The following is a 17,735-nucleotide window of genomic DNA, read 5'->3' as shown; positions in this document are numbered from 1 at the left end:
TCACAACAACCCTGTGTAGTAGGTTAGGCTGAGAGTTGGCAACTGGACTAGGGTTTGGGGCTAAAACTCCCATCAGCCCTAGTATCATATGGCTGTGCTGGCTGAGCCTGATGGGAGTTGTAGTCCGAAACATCTGGAGGGCACCAGGTTGTGAGACTTAGGGCCTATCTACATGATGTTTTACTGTGTGTTTGATGCTACTCACATTGCCTTTTAATTTGCATAGATCACATGTCCTTATTGGCAAACAGAAGCTATCACACAATTTCCCCCCCTATAAATCCATACTAACCCAATCCGCTGATAATACGAAAAGTGGGGAGGAAACCATCACTGCGCTGTGCTCCTTCTTGCAGACCTTCTGCTCTGATGCTTTTAGGTAGGTGTGTCAATTGTTCCCCTCTCCATACCCACTCCCTCCTTCTCCCTACATTCATTTTATTTCCTGAGGTCTGACAATCAACTTCCAGCTGCTCTACTCCATTCTGCTAGCCTTTCTTATGGTGCCTTATTTTTCTTTTCCCCCTAACTTGTGCGCAAAAACATAACACTGCTCAAAGATTTGTATTTCAGCTGTATTGTAGCAGTGAAAAGACAAATAATCGCACTTACTGGTTGTTGTTGTTTTAAAAATGGAACTTAATGCAGCTGGTAGAACAAACTGAGCATGCTTCTTTGCCAAGCAAGCAGAGGGAGTAGAAATGTTAAATTAGAGGGTGTGGTCATTAGGAAACTGTGTGATTAATCCTTCCCCTCAGTGTGAATAGAAAACACCGTGTTTTTAATTGGCATTGAGCCCTTATTGTGGACAGTGCAAATAGAAAATGGAGGAAAAGCAGCATTTTTAGTATGAAGTAATGCTCCCATGTGGATAAGCCCTCAGAACAGGGAGACCTGCAGTCAAAGCTCCACTCAGCCACAAAGCTCACCGGGTAACCTTGGGTCAGTCACTATCTATCAGCCTAACCTACCTCACAGGGCTGTTGTGAGAATAAAGGGATTGAGGACATGTGTGTAATCCAGAGCTCCTAGGAGGAAGAACTGATATAAACCCAAGGACTTGGGGGGGGTATTGAGGAGGGGAGAAGAAGGAAGCCCTGCTACCACAATTTCCTTTTGTTTCTCCACAAACACACCACCCTGTTCTCTCTGTGTGCAGTTTATTTGCGCCTCCTGCTGACCTTCCTCTTGCGCCCCCTGCCACGGGTGGGTCCTTCACCTCGGGGCACTTCACAGATGAAGAGGTGCATTGTGGTCTGGTTCCCCTCAGTTTGGCAGGGGCTTGGCGCCTGCTCCTCAGCTGAGGACCTGGGCACCTCCTCTGCTGGGGTGTTCGGCCTCTCCTCAGTCAGGGCACTCGGATTGCCCTGGGCCAGGGGGGTTGGTCTCTCCTCGCTTGTGGGATTTGGTGTCTTCTCTGCTGAGGGGGTCGGCATGGGGTTCCGGTGGAGACGCAGCATGAGCAAAAGTTTTTCCAGCTCCTGCTCAATGAAAGTCCACAGCTTGCCACTGCTCTGCTCTTTGGCCTGGTCAGGCTCTTGTGGCAGAGGATTGCCTTCCTCTGGCAGAGAAGGGGCTCCGTTCCCCTCAGTGGGGTTCAACTTGAACAGGGTCTGAATCCCCTCACTCTTGTTCACCTGAGATGGGGTCCTAATCACTTCACTGGTGTTCAAGTGGGATGGTATCTGAAGCCCCTCATTTGTGTTCTGCTGGGACGGGGTCCTAATCCCCCCACTTGTGTTCACCTGAGATGGGGTCCAAATTCCCCCATTTATGTTCTCCTGGGACGGGGTCCTAAACCTAACCCCCTTACTCTTGTTCAACTTGGATGGTATCCAAAGACCCTCATTTGTATTAAACTGGGATGGGGTCCTAATCCCCTTGTTCAAGTTCTGCTGGGATGGGGTCCAAATCCTCTCACTTGTGTTCACCTGAGACGGGGTCCTAATCCCCTCACTTGTGTTAAACTGGGATGGGGTCCTAATCCTCTCATTCAAGTTCTGCTGGGATGGGGTCATAACCCCCTCACTCATGTTCACCTGTGATGGGGTCCAAATCCCCTCGTTCAAGTTCTGCTGGGATGGGGTCCTAACCCCCTCACTTGTGTTCAAGTGGGATGGTATCCAAAGAACCTCATTTGTGTTCAGCTGGGATGAGGTCCTAATCCCCTCACTCATGTTCATCTGGGATAGGATCTGAAGCCCCTCACTCGTGTTAAACTGGGATGGGGTCCTAATCCCCTCGCTCACGTTCAGTAGGGACGGGGTCCTCCTAATCGCCTCACTTGTGTTCAGCTGGGATGGAATCTGAATTCCCTCGCTTGAGACTTGACTCTTCAGCCAGGGAGAGATCCCCTCATGTGAGAGTTGACTCTTCAGCCAAGGACGGATCTGCTCATTCAGTTTGTCCTCGCTGCCCTGTCCACAGTAGAAAAGTCACACTTCAGGGCCTTGCAAGGCCAGGATCCCTCTGGCTAACCCATTCCTAGAACCTGACTCAGCTGGCCTTGAGGCAAAAGCCCTCCTCCTCAAGACCCACTTCAGCAATTCTATTCCCAACTATGCATCTGTGTCTTGCCTCACTTGTTCCTCCACGGCCACAGAATTCTGCCTCACTGACCAATCCCTCCCCCCAACACAGATTTGACATCGGAAATGGAAACACTGAGAAGCCAGAAGATGAAAATGTTAACCCACAAAGAAACTCTGCTACGGTGGACAAAGGGAGGCTCCAACATGAAACGGCAGAATTACAATTCACCAAGAAATCCCATTCTGGTCACCTGGGTCTGAAGGGAGATTGTGGTTTCCTGTCCCACTACAAGCTGATTGTTTCATCACCTATCACTGCTGCTACATGTTATTTTGCATGCTTTCTAGTGCTGAGTTCTCACTATCTGCACTTGTTGCATTTAATTTCTCTCTGACTTCCCCGCAATAATGTGTGTATATATATCCCTGCAAATGGGGATTACACTTCATGCATCTGATGGACTCTAATCCACGTCACATCCACACTATTCACTTCAAGCACATTTATGCCAGTCATGGCTTCCCCCAAAGAATGCTGGGAACTGTCATTTACCTGGCCTTGTTAGCATTTTTATTTATTTATTTGTTACATTTATACCCCGCCTTTCTTTCACCATGGAACCCAAGGCAGCATTTATTTATTTATTATTTGATTTATATCCCGCCCTTCCTCCCAGCAGGAGCCCAGGGTGGCAAACAGAAGCGCTAAAAACACTTTAAAACATCATAAAAACAGACTTTAAAATACATTAAAACAAAACGTTAAAAACGTTTTTTTAAAAAAAGCTTTTAAAACATCTTTAAAGAGGGTTAAAAACATTATTAAAAAAACATATTAAAAAGCAATTCCAACAGAGATGCAGACTGGGATAAGGTCCCTACTTAAAAGGCTTGTTGAAAGAGGAAGGTCTTCAATAGGCGCAGAAAAGATAGCAGAGATGGCGCCTGCCTAATATTTAAGGGAAGGGAGTTCCACAGGGAAGGTGCCACCACACTAAAGGTCCATTTCCTATATTGTGCGGAATGAACCTCCTGACATACATGTGGCTTACATGCGGTTCCCGGGCGGTCTCTCATCTAGGCACTGACCAGACCCAGAGCTGCTTAGCTTCAACAAGGTGGTGGCCTCATGTGCCTTCAGACCATAGCCTGGGACCTTTGAGTTGAATGCTGGCAGAAGCTGAACTGTAACAGGATCTTGGTCTGAGTGAGCACACACTATCCTGGATATAATAGCTCTGAGACTCTGGGTTTAGGAAAATGGAAACGCTTGCATTTTATTCCAGGAAACATGCTTGGATAGGAAAGGGTTCCCAGTTCTAGCTAATGAAGGTTGGAGATGCAAAGAGCTGTGCTTGCTCTTTCATCTTCTGCTGGAGAGAGAGAAAAAAGGAAAGATGACTCCCAAGGTGGGAGAAAGAAGGAACAGGAAATGAGGTGAAAACCCCTAAGAGCATCAGTTTACACACCTGAAGGAAGGTTAGAAAGACAGTCTAGGAAATTTGGAGGTACCCCTCTCAATCTATCTTATAATAATAATGGATTGCCTTCAGGTCAATTCCAACTTATGGTGACCCTACGAATAGGGTTTTCGTGGTAAGTGGTATTCAGAGGGGGTTTACCATTGCCTTCCTCTGAGGCTGAGAGGCAGTGACTGGCCCAAGGTCACCCAGTGAGCTTCATGGCTCTGTGGGGATTCAAATCCTGGTCTCCTAGGTCGTAGTCCAACACCTTAACCACTACACCACACTGGCTCTCTATCTTATTCCCATGCAAACCCCATCAAGCTAGGTTGCATCCCAATACTTCCAATAGCCCTAACAGAGCTATAGTTCCCAGCACTCTTAACAAATTGCAATTCCCGGGATTATTTGGGGGAAGCTTTACATGTACTTTAAATTTGTGGCGTGGATGTGACCCTGGGCCAAAGCCTATGCCACAATAAATTTGTTAGGCTTTACTGTGCCACGGGAGTCCGGGTTGCTTTTGCTCCCTCTTAACCCTTCCCTGTCCTGCACAGGATCTACCCTAGGATGGCTCTAGATCTAGGCTGGCGAACCAGTGCCCCTCCCATCAGCCCCATGCAGCCCAGCCAATGACTTAATCGACCCCCCCCCCTGCAAATTCCTCCTTACTGGAATTGGAATAACATTTCCCAATCTCATTGGCTGCATTTAGCAGCTCGAGGAGTGAGGCAGGGATATCAGTGCAGAAGAGCCTAGCAAGGGAGCCTACTCCATGAGCAAGTGGGCAGCCCCAGTGGCAAAGCTCAGCCTCACGGGCAATTTAGCAGCTGAGCAAGTTCTGAGTTTCTTCTGTCCAGCAACCTCTGGAGGGCCACAGGTTCCCCATCTAGAGAAATATTCTGCAGAGGCGGCCTTGGCCTCTCATTCTCACAACCCTCTTCCATGGAGTGCTCCCCACACTGCCTTCTCAGATGGGCCATGTGCCTCCTTGCTGGGTCACCCTCTTCCGGAGGCTCACCAGGGCTGTGGGCATCTGTTCCTCCGCACTGGGGATCTGTGGCAACTCCTGCCCTCCCCTTTGGCTCACATCATAGGTGATGAAGAGGATGCCCCATGCCAGCCCACAGCCACTGCCCAGGAGAATCATCAGGGGCACCCAGTAGCCCTGCCACGGAGGGGATTCAGTGGGGGGCTTGCGGTAACGGAGCCGCTGTCCACAGGGGCCCCTTGCACCAGTGGCCTCCCCGATCAAGATGGCCACAGCCAGGAAGGACCAGGCCAGGGCAACGGGCAGGGAAGCACTGCGGGCAGCCATGGCCGAGAGCTCAGGGAAGCAGAAGGTGGGATGGGTGGTGATGGGGGGCAGATGGCTTTGCCTGGTGTTTCCTGCAAGCCACTGGTCCCTCTGAAACCCTCCCTCCCTCCTACTTGAGTGTCACAGCTGCCCTCCTTTGTGTCATCATCACTGCCTTTGCCACAGCAGCCTTGACATGAGGAAAACTCATGTCTGCTGAGTCCCCCATCTTGCTGGATGCTTCTGGAGGAAGGGAGGGAGAGGCAAAGTGTGAGGTGTCTGCCTGCCTTGTGTGGATGTACACGGCTGGCAAGAAAAGTGGAGGTGGAGGAGTATGACCCAATCAAAATGCAATTTGCAGAATGATTCTCTTCAGAAAAACTCAACAAAATTTGGCAGTGGGCCAGGTGGCTTGGAGTACCCACAGCAGACCACATGAAGGCCCCCAAAGGCCGTGAGTTGCCCCCATGTGCTCTACAGAAAGGAAGAAACAGGTTGCTTTGAAAGATTTCCCAAACAGCAGCACCACCCCATATTGTTCAACGATAGCTGCCCTTTGCATAAAATGGAGAGCTAAGGTCTGTTTAAGGAGCTAGCCCTCAAGGTGAGTGTTTAGGCCATGCTAAGAAATTAGGTTTCCGCATTGTTTATTTGCCAGTTGTGGTACTGTTTGATAGACATGAAGAATTAGCCTTGACTCCTATTGATCTGATATCTGTTATCACCCAATCCCCAACATACTTCCTGCTTGCTAAGAGGTCAGGCCACACCATGAATGTGGGCTCCCCCGTCCCCTCCCAAGGGCACACTCATGCAAACACATGCTCCAGGCCTCTCCTGTTTTGCTTTTTCTAATCTTTATTCTTATTTTTATTTGAACCTCCGCTTTGGTCTTCTCTGTTGCGCCCGGCCAGATCCCTCGCCATCAGCAATCTCATAGACAGTGATGCGCAGCTTGTCAGAGCCCTGCTCCACGTTTTGGGGGCACTTCTCATCCGCTGCTATTTCTCCGAGAGCACACCGCCGGCTCCGCACCTCACACAAGAACCCTTCCAGCTCCTGCTCCATGCAGGCCAGCTGCCGAGAATAGCCTTGCTGTGCCTGGCTGCAGGCTGTCATGCGGGACCCACACCTGGTCCGGGTGCAGGCAAGCGCCTGGGGCCCAGGCATGGTGGGACGGTCCTCATCTCCTTCCACGCAGGTCTTCTGGCTGCCCTGCTCAAGGGAAAGAAGAAACAAGACGCCTCTCAGCCGAACGCCGGTCCCAGGGTAATTTGGTGGGAAGCATTATGGGTAAGGCTAGGATAGCCAAATGTGTAGAATGGGGTGGGCAACCTACAGCCAGAGGGCCACATGCAGACCTGGGCCTCATTCACGTGGCCCTCGTGTGTGGAAAGGACGAAACATGGGGAAAAGGGGGGCGGCGGAAGAAAAAGAGGGCGCTCCACTCACTTTTAGCTGTGGTCTCACACACCACTAGCATGCGGCCCCTGACAGATTGCCCCTGAGAAATGTGGCCCTCAGTGGGAAAAGGTCCCCATTCCTCATATAGGCGAACAAGCCTTGCAAACCAGGCACAAGTGATCCAGTACACATTAGGGTTCTGGACTTTTCAAAAGGCTTTTGGCACTGTAGGCTCCTGAGTAATCTCAGCAGCCACAGGATAAGAGAACGGGTCCTCTTATGGATTATAACTGGTCAAAGAACAGGAAAAGTGACAGAAGTGAGCAGGCAGTTATCGCAAACTGGGAGTAAGGGAGAGGTAGGGTTCCCTCCAGCTTTGGAACTGATGTTGTTTAATTTATTCATAAATGGTCTGAATTTAGAGGTGTGCATATGTCTATTTTGGGCTGAACATGTGCATGTAAAAATGCATATGGGGGAATCTATACAAAAACAATGTGAATTTCATGTGTATTTTTTTAAATTGCAGGTTGATGTGAACATGGAACAGAACAAACATCTGAATGAACTCGGGCAAAACTGACACAGGCTGGAAATCGCTTGTTTGGGCTAACCTTCCCACGCCAACCCTTTGTGCCTGCTGTTAAATATAACAATAAAAACGATGAAACAGCTTTTGACACACTTAATGTCACATATACAGTTTTAAAGGTCAAGACAAGCACCTTAAATTGGGCCCAGAAATGATCTGGCAAACAATGCATCTGGTACAGTATCGGGGGGGGGGGGGCATTTTGCCCCAGTTGAAGCTTCTGAACTGTCTTCAAAGGCAGCCCCAAGCACAGCACATTGCAGAGGTCTACTCTGGATCTCACCAATGCATGAGCAGTAGAGGCACGCACACAACCCTCTCGCCAGCACCCCACTTCACTCACCTTCCACAGCATGTCACTTTCCTCCTCCAGCACCTGGCCACACCTGTCTTTGTTGGCACACAGGCAATGGAAGGCATAGAAAACAAACAGCCATGTTGCACAAACACTGCTGAGCAAGGCTATTGTGGAGAGCCAGCCACCTCCGGCCTCAGAGGCGCTCTCTCGATACCGCAGTTGCGGCTCACAGGGGCCCTCGGGATTAGCCCCCCCTGCCCTCGTGAAGGCCCAGGCTAGGATCAGGGGCAAAGACCCACTTAAAGCAGCCATGGCCCAGTCAGGCTGTCCAAGGCCAGCTGGAGACATTCTGGAATTTTCCTCTGCCCCCCATTGTGAGTTCACCACTCCAGGGTTCTCTGGAGCTCCCACTGGCTGTTCTTATGGGGTAGCCCACCTACCTGTGCAGAGAGCTAGCTGGCTCACACGAAGGCCTCTGGGCCACACCACCTGAGAGGAATCCTGGGCCCTTATGCCACATGAGCTGATAATGGCTACCCAGTACTGAGGGGAAAGCATTCTGCACATGCCCAGAAATTCTGTTGGTTTTTTTGTTTTTAACCCTTTTTTAAAAGATTTTTTAAAAATGTTTTTAATGTTGTTTTGTTTTAATGTATTTTAAGATCTGTTTTTATGATGTTTTAAAGTGTTTTTAGCGCTTCTGTTTGCCTCCCGGGGCGCCTGCTGGGAGGAAGGGCGGGATATAAATTAATTAAATATAGAACAACAGGCACAGCTCTGAAGTGAAGAACTTAAGAAGAGACAGGCTGCTGGGTCAGACCCACAAAGGGCCGCCTCGCCCTTTATCCAGTGGCACACCAGCTGCCCCAATGGGTAGCCCAGAAGCAGGACAGGACAGCAACGTTCAGTGGCATTCCTGAACCTGCAGGTGGCTTATAGCCATTGTGACTAGTAGCCTTTTGTCTAATTCCATTTTAAAGTCATCACTGAGGATTGCCACTTCATGTAGCACTGAGTTCCATAAGCAATGGATGAAGAATGTTGTCTGTCCTTGAATCTCCCGCCAATCACTTTCATTAATTGGCACCAAGGTCTGTCAGACAGAAAGACAGAGGAAACTGCTGTGCGCCTCCACTTCCATCCCATCTTCTATATATTTGAAAAATCCTTTTTTCTTTTTTTGCTGTGCATTTGGACTCCTCTCAAGATATAACCAAAGTTTGCATGATCAAGGACCAAGGTTTCAACTATGTTTGGATGTGATTGGATGGACGGTGGACCTCTTAAAACTGCAAGGATTTTAACCACCAACGTCAAAACTCCACTGACGTTTTGGTTTCTTAGAATTCCTGAGCAATGCTGGATACTAGGTTGCGAGGGATTGCATAAAACTCTTAGCATATTCCCCCTCCCCTTTAGTTGCCTTTTTGCTAAATTGTTTGCTAAGCCGGTGATAAGGGGCATCATGGTTTATAAAATTCCAATCCATCAATCGAATGCTATTATACAGTCACAGACCCATTAAAGGTTTATAAAAAATATTAATGTTGCAAAGAAAATGGGGAAAGAGAAGATTTTTCCTCTCTCATGATACTAGAATTCAGAATGTTTTGTGTCACGTGCATTTGTATCCTCTTTTGCATGTGGGGCAAAGAGGGTGTCCCAAAAATAAATCAGAGGCCACCCGTAAGAAATAAGGTAAGATAACCTGCGTTGCAGGGGAAACCACAAACTCCTGTCTTTGCTGCTACTTTCGCTTTGGGGTGGACTTCAGCACAGTGACAGCAACACTAAAATCCTGGATTTCTCAATTGTTGTTTCCTCTGGGTAACAACCACTTCTTTACCACAGGCGCTGGAGGTGTGGGAGGAGGAGGCTTCAAAATAAACCAGGAATAAATCAGGTGCATGTGTAATTCTAGTTTTTTCTATAGAAAATCTCAATCAGAGCTGTGACAGCATTCATGGGCCTGGTTCACACATGGAGCTAGGCCATGGTTTGTTTAGTGGCCTAACTATGATTTATTTCAAGGATGGGGAACCTGTAGCCCTCCAGATGTTGTTGGACTCCAACATCCATCAGCCCCAGCCAGCCTGGCCAATGATCAGAGATGGAAGCTGTAGTCCAACAACATCTGGAGGGCCACAGGTTCACCACCCCTGGTTTATTTGAACATGCAAACCCAGCACAGCAGGCTAACTGTGGTTTGTTTCCTGTAAACTAACCATCAAATGAAGCCCTGATTTGTTGTTGGCTGAGAAGCCATGGCTTGTTTTAACTATGGTTTGGCATTATGCCCAAACCAACAGCATTGCTTAACCGTGGCTTGTTTGTTTGGGTACCATACCCTACGCTCGCCAAGCTACAAATGCTGCAAAGGAACAGCGGCTGGAAAACAAATTTAGAGAAATAAGACATGGCTTGTTTGTCTGTGAGTTACCTCACGGCTTGTTGAACAAACCCAGGTTAAAACAAACCATGGCTTAGTGTTAGGCGCAAACACAGCCACCAGCTAAAACACTGAGAGTTGGGAGTGGGAATTAGTTAGAATAGTGCCTGCATTTTTTTCTTTGTATCTCTTGTTCTACAAGGAGTAGAGGCTTACTTTTTTAAAGAAAATGAGGCTGAGCTCCCTACTGGTCTGGGCCAGGTACAACAATGCCCCCTCCTCCTCTCCCCCACCCTCCCCATGCACCCTGACTGCAGCACCCATCCCACTTGTGTACCTTGTGAGGCTTGTCCAGGTGCCTGATGGAGCAGATAGTACAGGGGTCTGTTGCCTCTGAGGCCCCCCCTGGTTCCCTGCCAACCCCCTCAGAATCCCATCCTGAGACCAGCTGAAGCCAGGTCATACTAGCGGTGGGAGCCTGTTGCCCTCCAGATGTCATCTGATTCTGGCTCGCATCAGCCCTGACCACTGGCCATGCTGATGGGAGCTGGAGGCCAACAACATCAGTGGGAGGAGGAGCTCGGCACAGTGCCAAGGCACTGCCGCTGGAAGTGCCAGATTGGTGCCGCTGGTGTGTCTACCCCATGCCAACCTCGCCCCGCCTTGCCCCTCCGCCTTTCCATCCCGAGATCAGGTGAGTGCCACCGCCTCCCCAAGCTACCCTCTTCAGCTGCCACAGGCTGCCCATTTCGTAGGTTCCCCTACGAGTGAGCACAGCAGAGACTGGTGGTTCCAATGCCAGTGGAATCTGCTCCGGGTTTTAGTCTGAGCTTTCAATAATAATAATAATAAAATAAAATTTTATTTCTAGGCCGCCTATCTGGCCGAATTAACGGCCACTCTAGGCGGCGTACATAGACTAAAATATAACAGAGTAAAATATAACATATAATACAAAACAACAATAAGTATACTCAATCCAAACCTACCCCCATCATACAAAAATTTAAACTAAATTAGACAGAGGAGCTGTCCAAGGTGCTTTCATAGTTCAGAACCTTGGACAGCTCCTTGAAAGTTCAGACTAAAACCTGGAGCAGATTCACTGCCCCACTGACATCGGACCCTCCAGTCTCCAGAGTGGGAGGGCCATGTAAGGACCACCACTCAGAGAACTGACATGGCTATAAGCACTGGGGGAGGGGAGCATGAGGCCCTCTGTCCAATTTCATGGAGATGTCGGGGGGGGGAACCAGAGGAACAGAAGGCAGGGCAATGAGGAGGGGGCTGAAGCAAATGGGTGGGGGGCAGGGCTGTAGTCGTCTGGGGTCTCAGGGGGGTCTTAGATCTCCTACTTTTTTGGGAGCCAGTCCCCAGCAAGGTCCCTATGTCTACAGCATCCTATGAGCCAATCAGCATGAAAGGGGAGTGGGTTGGCCACCAGGGGTGTAGTCATCTTGGGTCTCGGGGGGTCTTAGACCCCTTATTTTTTGGGAGCAGGGTCCCTTTGTCTCCAGCATCCTATGAGCCAATTAGCATGAAAGAGGTGTTGGCTGTGTGTAATTGTGTTGCTTAATTTAAAGCAGCACAACAACAGCAGAGTAACAGCAGATGTTGAAATGCGAGTGTGCCAGCGTGTGTGTGCTTTCACCTAAGGAAGCAGGCTTTTACCCTGCATCACCATCACTGAGACTGGAGACTCAGTAAAATAAGAAAAGCTACTTTATTTATATTGTAGATAGAAAGGCAAACCTAGTTCTAACTAAGTTGGAGGCGTAACGGCCAGGTGTGGGAGTTAGCCCCATGCTAGGAAAGAGCAGAGACAAAGGGATGTCTCCTCTCTCCCGGACAGTCACAGGACAAAGGAGTTGGAAAGGGCGGAAGGAGGAGGGGCAGGTAAGCTTCCCTAAAGACGTCACAGTCTAGCAACAGAAGGAAGTCAGTCAGAGCATCACGGGTAAAGGTAAACAAGCCTATCCATCTGGAGGACCCGAGCTCTATCTCCCTTCTGGAGCACAAACAAAAGAACAAAACAGGAGTTGCTCTTGCCCCACTTTCAACACCCCTTCTCAACGAGTGTTTGGTTCAGCCCACAAGGTTCGTCTTGCCTCGCAGCTTGCAATGTCTGACTTTGCCCAACACCTTCGTGAGTGTCTGCAGTCATGTCTTCTGTTGGACAATACTCCATCTTGAGCAGTCCTCTGCAGTAGGTGGGTGCTTCACGTCTATGTACTTGGTGCGTGAACTCACCCCTTCTGACTCCAAGAGCCTGTTGCATACTTGCTTGCTTTCCAAGTTGGTTGGCAAGATGGTTTTACTGCACAGGTATCCCACTGCTAGCACCACATCTGGCTTCGTAACAGTACTGATATACAGACTTTTCTTTAGCATTTGGCTTTTTCTTGAATTTCCTCTTGTAGCCTGCAGCTTTCTTTACTTGAGGAAGCTTGGTCAGTGTCCAAGTTTTACTTTGGTGTAGAGATTCCAGCTCTTGCTTGGCTGGGTGCCTCCACCTCTCAGCTTCAGCTTTGGGTAAGGCTTCAATCTCTTTCCAGGTCTCTGGTTCTGGAAGTTCATCTCTCACAAGGTAAGCAAGTCTCTCTGGTGGTACACCTCTGTTGGTGCATTCAGAGCGTCTGGGTGCTGGAGCTGCGGCTGCCCCTTCTGGCTCTGATGCCTGTTCTGGCTCTGTTGCATCTTCTGGCTCAGACTCCTCACCTTCCTCTGCAGGTATATTATTGTTATACCTTCTGTGGTGGAAGAATAACTCAGCTGCTTCTTCCATTTCACTGTCATCTGTTTGGTGTGGCGCCCCTTCTGGTCGGTGTGCACACTCTCTTTCATCAAAATGGACAGCTCTGCATACTTCAACTTTGCCAGTTTTGGGATCTATTACTTTGTATCCCTTTTGCATTGGAGAATATCCAATAAATATTACTTCTCTGGCAGTGTTGTCAAGTTTGGATCTCTTTTGTTTTGGGATGTGCGCAAAGGCCTTGCACCCAAATACACGAAGGTGAGACATACTTGGGTTTTGTTTTTTTTAATAATTTTTATTCAAATTTTTCAAAAGACAAACAAAACAAAGTCAAAAAACATAATACAACAAAAAAAATAAAAATAAAATAGTTGACTTCCGATTTGTCGCAGATCAGCTATGAGTATATAATATACATCAAACTTGTCCCTTAATATATACATACAGGATCACTTTTCTCCATAGGCTATCTTAGTTAATCGTCAAATCCCAATATCATCATTTTATTTTGATCTTTCAACAAAAAGTCTAAGAGAGGCTTCCATTCCTTAAGAATTGTGTCTGTCGATTTTTCTCTAAGTAGACATGTCAATTTATCCATCTCTACTAAGTCCATTAATTTCAATAGCCATTCTTCCATTGTTGGTGTTGATTCCATTTTCCACTTTTGTGCATATAATAATCTTGCTGCCGTAATCATATATAATATTATTCTTCCATATTTCTTTTCTATTTGTTTATCCATAAAACCCAATAAAAATTTTTTATAGAAATTTTATTTGAGATTATAGCATAATGTAAATCTCAAGCCTTTTCTCCACATATTTTCCCATTGATCCATTTGTATGTTATAACCAAAATTTTTTGCCCACTTTACCATACACTCTTTTACTTGTTCTTCTTCCAGATCCATTTTCAGTAAGAGTTTATACATTTTCGCAATTGTATTTTCATCATTTGTACACAAACCTATTTCAAAATCAGATTTACTTATTTCAAACCCATACATTTTCTTGTCCATTTTATATCTTTCAAACAATTGTAAATAGGCAAACCATTGAGAACTATATCCTTCCTTTATCAGTTGTTCTCTCTCTTTCATTATATATTCTCCATGTACATTTTCTAATAGTTCTTGATAAGTTAACCATTTCTCTTTTCCAGCCATTTCTCTTCTGTAAAACGCTTCTTGACTTGAGACACATAATGGTATTTTCGAATAGAACCTTGGTTTATATCTATTCCATATTTTCAACAAAGGACATCTTATAAAATGATTATTAAAGTCCACATTTACTTTTACTTTGTCATACCATAGATATCCATGCCATCCCCACTTCAGGTTATGGCCCTCCAAATCCAATAGTCTTTTATTCCTCAATAAAATCCATTCCTTTATCCAGACTAAACAGCAGGCAGCAAAATAAAGTCTCAGATTTGGTAATCCCAGTCCTCCTCTTTCTTTGGCGTCTTGTAGTAATTTAAATTTAACTCTTGGTTTTTTTCCTTGCCATACAAATTTAGAGATATCTTTTTGCCATTGTTTAAAAGGTAAATCAGAGGATATTACAGGTATTGTTTGAAACAAAAACATCATTCTCGGTAATACATTCATTTTTATCACAGATATTCTACCCATTAATGACAATTGTAGTTTATCCCATCTTAGCAGATCTTTCTTAATCTCTGTCCATAATTTTTCATAATTATTATGAAACAACTTTGAATTTTTATTTGTCATAATGATACCTAAATATTTCAACTTTTTCTCTATTGTAAAATCTGTCTTGTCCATTAACTCTTTCTGTTCCCTTAAAGTTAAATTTTTCACCAACATCTTTGTTTTTTGATTGTTGATCTTAAATCCTGCTAACGGTCCAAATTCTTTTAATTTGTCCATCAATACATTAATTCCTTCCAAAGGGTTTTCTAATACTATTATCAAATCATCAGCAAATGCTCTCAGTTTATATTCTTCTTTTTTTATCTTTAATCCCGAAATCCTTTTATCTTGCCTTATATCTCTAAGCAGCACTTCTAAAACCAGAATAAATAGAAGGGGACATAATGGACATCCCTGTCTTGTACCCTTTTGTATTTCACATGAATCCGTTAAATCTCCATTAACAATTATCTGAGCCTTCTGAGATGTATAAATCGATCTAATCCATTTTATAAAATTGTCTCCAAAATCCATTTCCTCCAAAACCTGAAACATAAATTTCCAATTCAAATTATCAAATGCTTTCTCAGCATCTAAGAAAATCAAAGCTGCTTGTTTATCATTTCGTTGTTCTAAATATTCCAACACATTCAAGACATTCCTGACATTATCACCGTGGTACACACCCCGGTTGCGTAGTCTGAGACAGGAGGTGAGACGACTAGAACGCCAGTGGCGGAAATCCCGTTCTGAAGATATCCGAACACAGGTTAGAGCAGCAATAGCTGCCTACCAGGTGGCAATAAAGGCAACAAAGAAGGATTTCTTTGCTGCCTCTATTCCATCCGCAGAGTGCTGTCCCAGGAAACTGTTCCAGGTGGTCCGTAGCCTGGTCGGTCCAGTCGCTCAGGAACCCCTGGAACATTCTAAGGCTTCCTGTGACAAATTGGCAAAGCACTTTGCGGATAAAGTCGAACATCTAAAGAACTCGATTCCGTACGCCGTGGATGCGGTAGATGATCCTGAGTTGGCCAGCTGCAATCCGGTTTCATGGGATCTGTTTCGGCCTCTTCCTTCTGAGGATGTGGACAAGGTACTTTCAACTGTAAAGCCTACCACCTGTCTGACTGATCCTGGCCCATCATGGTTCCTTGTGAACTGTAAAGAAAGATTGGGCGAAGGGATTAGGGCGGTGGTAAATGCATCCTTGAAGAAGGGTGTAATGCCACCGGCCCTCAAGGAGGCAATTGTAAGACCTATCTTGAAAAAGTCCTCCTTGGATCCCCAAGTTTTGAACAACTTTCGCCCTATTTCGAATTTACCATTCTTGGGCAAGATCATTGAGCGAGTGGTGGCAAATCAGCTGTCAGCACACTTGGAGGAAACGGATTATTTGGATCCATACCAATCGGGTTTCAGGACTGGACATGGTACTGAAACAGCCTTGGTCGCTTTGGTTGATGATATGAGGAGGGCTATGGATAGGGGAGAATTCACCTTCCTTTCCTCCTGGATCTCTCAGCGGCTTTTGATACCGTTGACCACGGTATCCTGTTAGATCGCCTGGGAGGGTTGGGAATAGGAGGCACTGTTTTACAGTGGTTCCATTCCTTTCTCTCTGACAGGCATCAACAGGTAGCATTGGGGGATGAGATTTCAGACCCTTGGCCTCTCACTTGTGGAGTGCCACAGGGTTCTATTCTCTCTCCCATGCTATTTAACATCTATTTAAAACCGCTGGGTGGTATCATCAGGAGATTTGGGCTGCGGTGTCACCAATATGCTGATGACATGCAGCTCTATCTCTCGTTTAAATCTTCACCGGAGTTGGCTGTAGAGACCTTATCCAAGTGCCTGGAATCCGTGAGTGGATGGATGGGAAGAAACAGGCTGAAGCTCAATCCTGATAAAACCGAGGTACTGCTTGTGGGTGACAGGGGAAAGTTGGGTATTGTTGACCTGGAACTCAATGGGGTAAGATTGCCCCTGAAGGATCAGGTCCGCAGCCTCGGGGTTATTCTTGACTCCAAGCTGTCCATGGAGGCTCAGATTTTGGCAGTGAGCCGGGCAGCTTGGTATCAGTTACACCTGATACGGAGGCTGCAACCCTACCTCTCTGCTCATCAGCTCCCACTGGTAGTGCATGCACTGGTCACCTCTCGAATGGACTACTGCAATGCGCTCTACGTGGGGCTACCCTTGAAAACGACCCGGAAACTACAGCTGGTACAAAATGCGGCGGCCCGTTTACTTACAAATAGCCGCCGCCGTGATCACATTACGCCGGTGTTAGTTCATCTACACTGGCTTCCAGTTGCTTTCCGGGCCCAATTCAAGGTGTTGGTATTAACTTTTAAAGCCCTATACGGTCTCGGCCCAGTTTACCTGAAGGAGCACCTCCAGTACCACCGACTTAGCCACCTGACTAGATCAGCCACGCAGGGCCTTCTCTCAGTACCACCAACGAAAACAGCTAGGTTGTTGGGAACTAGGGAGAGGGCATTTTCAGTGGCGGCCCCCACTCTCTGGAACTCCCTCCTGTTCGATCTTCGACATGCCCCTTCCCTGGATGCATTTCACCGAGCATTAAAAACCTGGCTCTTTGGGCAGGCCTTCGGGACCTCCGGGGTGGGCTAAGCTTTTATCACTATTACTGAATGCCCGTTGTTTACATACTGTTTTATGCTGTAATTTAATCCTTTACTGTCGACTGTATTGTATTGCTACGTATTTTAAATTGTATTTTAAATTGTATTTTACTGGAATTTAATTGTGTACGTCGCCTAGAGTGGCCTCGGCCAGATAGGCGACACAAAAATTAAATTATTATTATTATTATTAGGTAAAAACCCTGATTGATCTTCCTGGATAAATTGTTGCAATATTATTTTCATTCTTTCTGCCAAGATCATTGTAAAAATTTTATAGTCATTATTCAATAGAGATATCGGCCGATAATTTTTTGTTTTAGTTAAATCTTGCTCCTCTTTAGGTATTAATGTTATGTTAGCATTTTTCCAACTATCCGGTATCTTTCCCTCTTGTAAAATAGAATTCATTGTATACTGTAAAGGTAGCAAGAGTTCTTCCTCCAAACATTTATAGTACATTGCAGATAACCCATCTGGTCCTGGCGCCTTTCCTGATTTAATTTTGTTTATAGCTTCAGATATCCCTCTTGACGTGATAGGGCCATTAATAGCTTGTCTCTGGAAGTCTGTAATTTTAGGCAAATTCTGTTTAGATATATACTCTTCTATTTTTTCAGATGGGATTTCCTGACACTTGTACAATGTTGAATAATATTGATGAAAAATCTTTTTGATTTTTACATTATCTG

Source organism: Rhineura floridana, chromosome 22 (genome assembly GCF_030035675.1).
Source record: "Rhineura floridana isolate rRhiFlo1 chromosome 22, rRhiFlo1.hap2, whole genome shotgun sequence".
Classification (NCBI taxonomy): Eukaryota; Metazoa; Chordata; class Lepidosauria; order Squamata; family Rhineuridae; genus Rhineura; species Rhineura floridana.
This window is presented reverse-complemented; position numbering follows the sequence as displayed.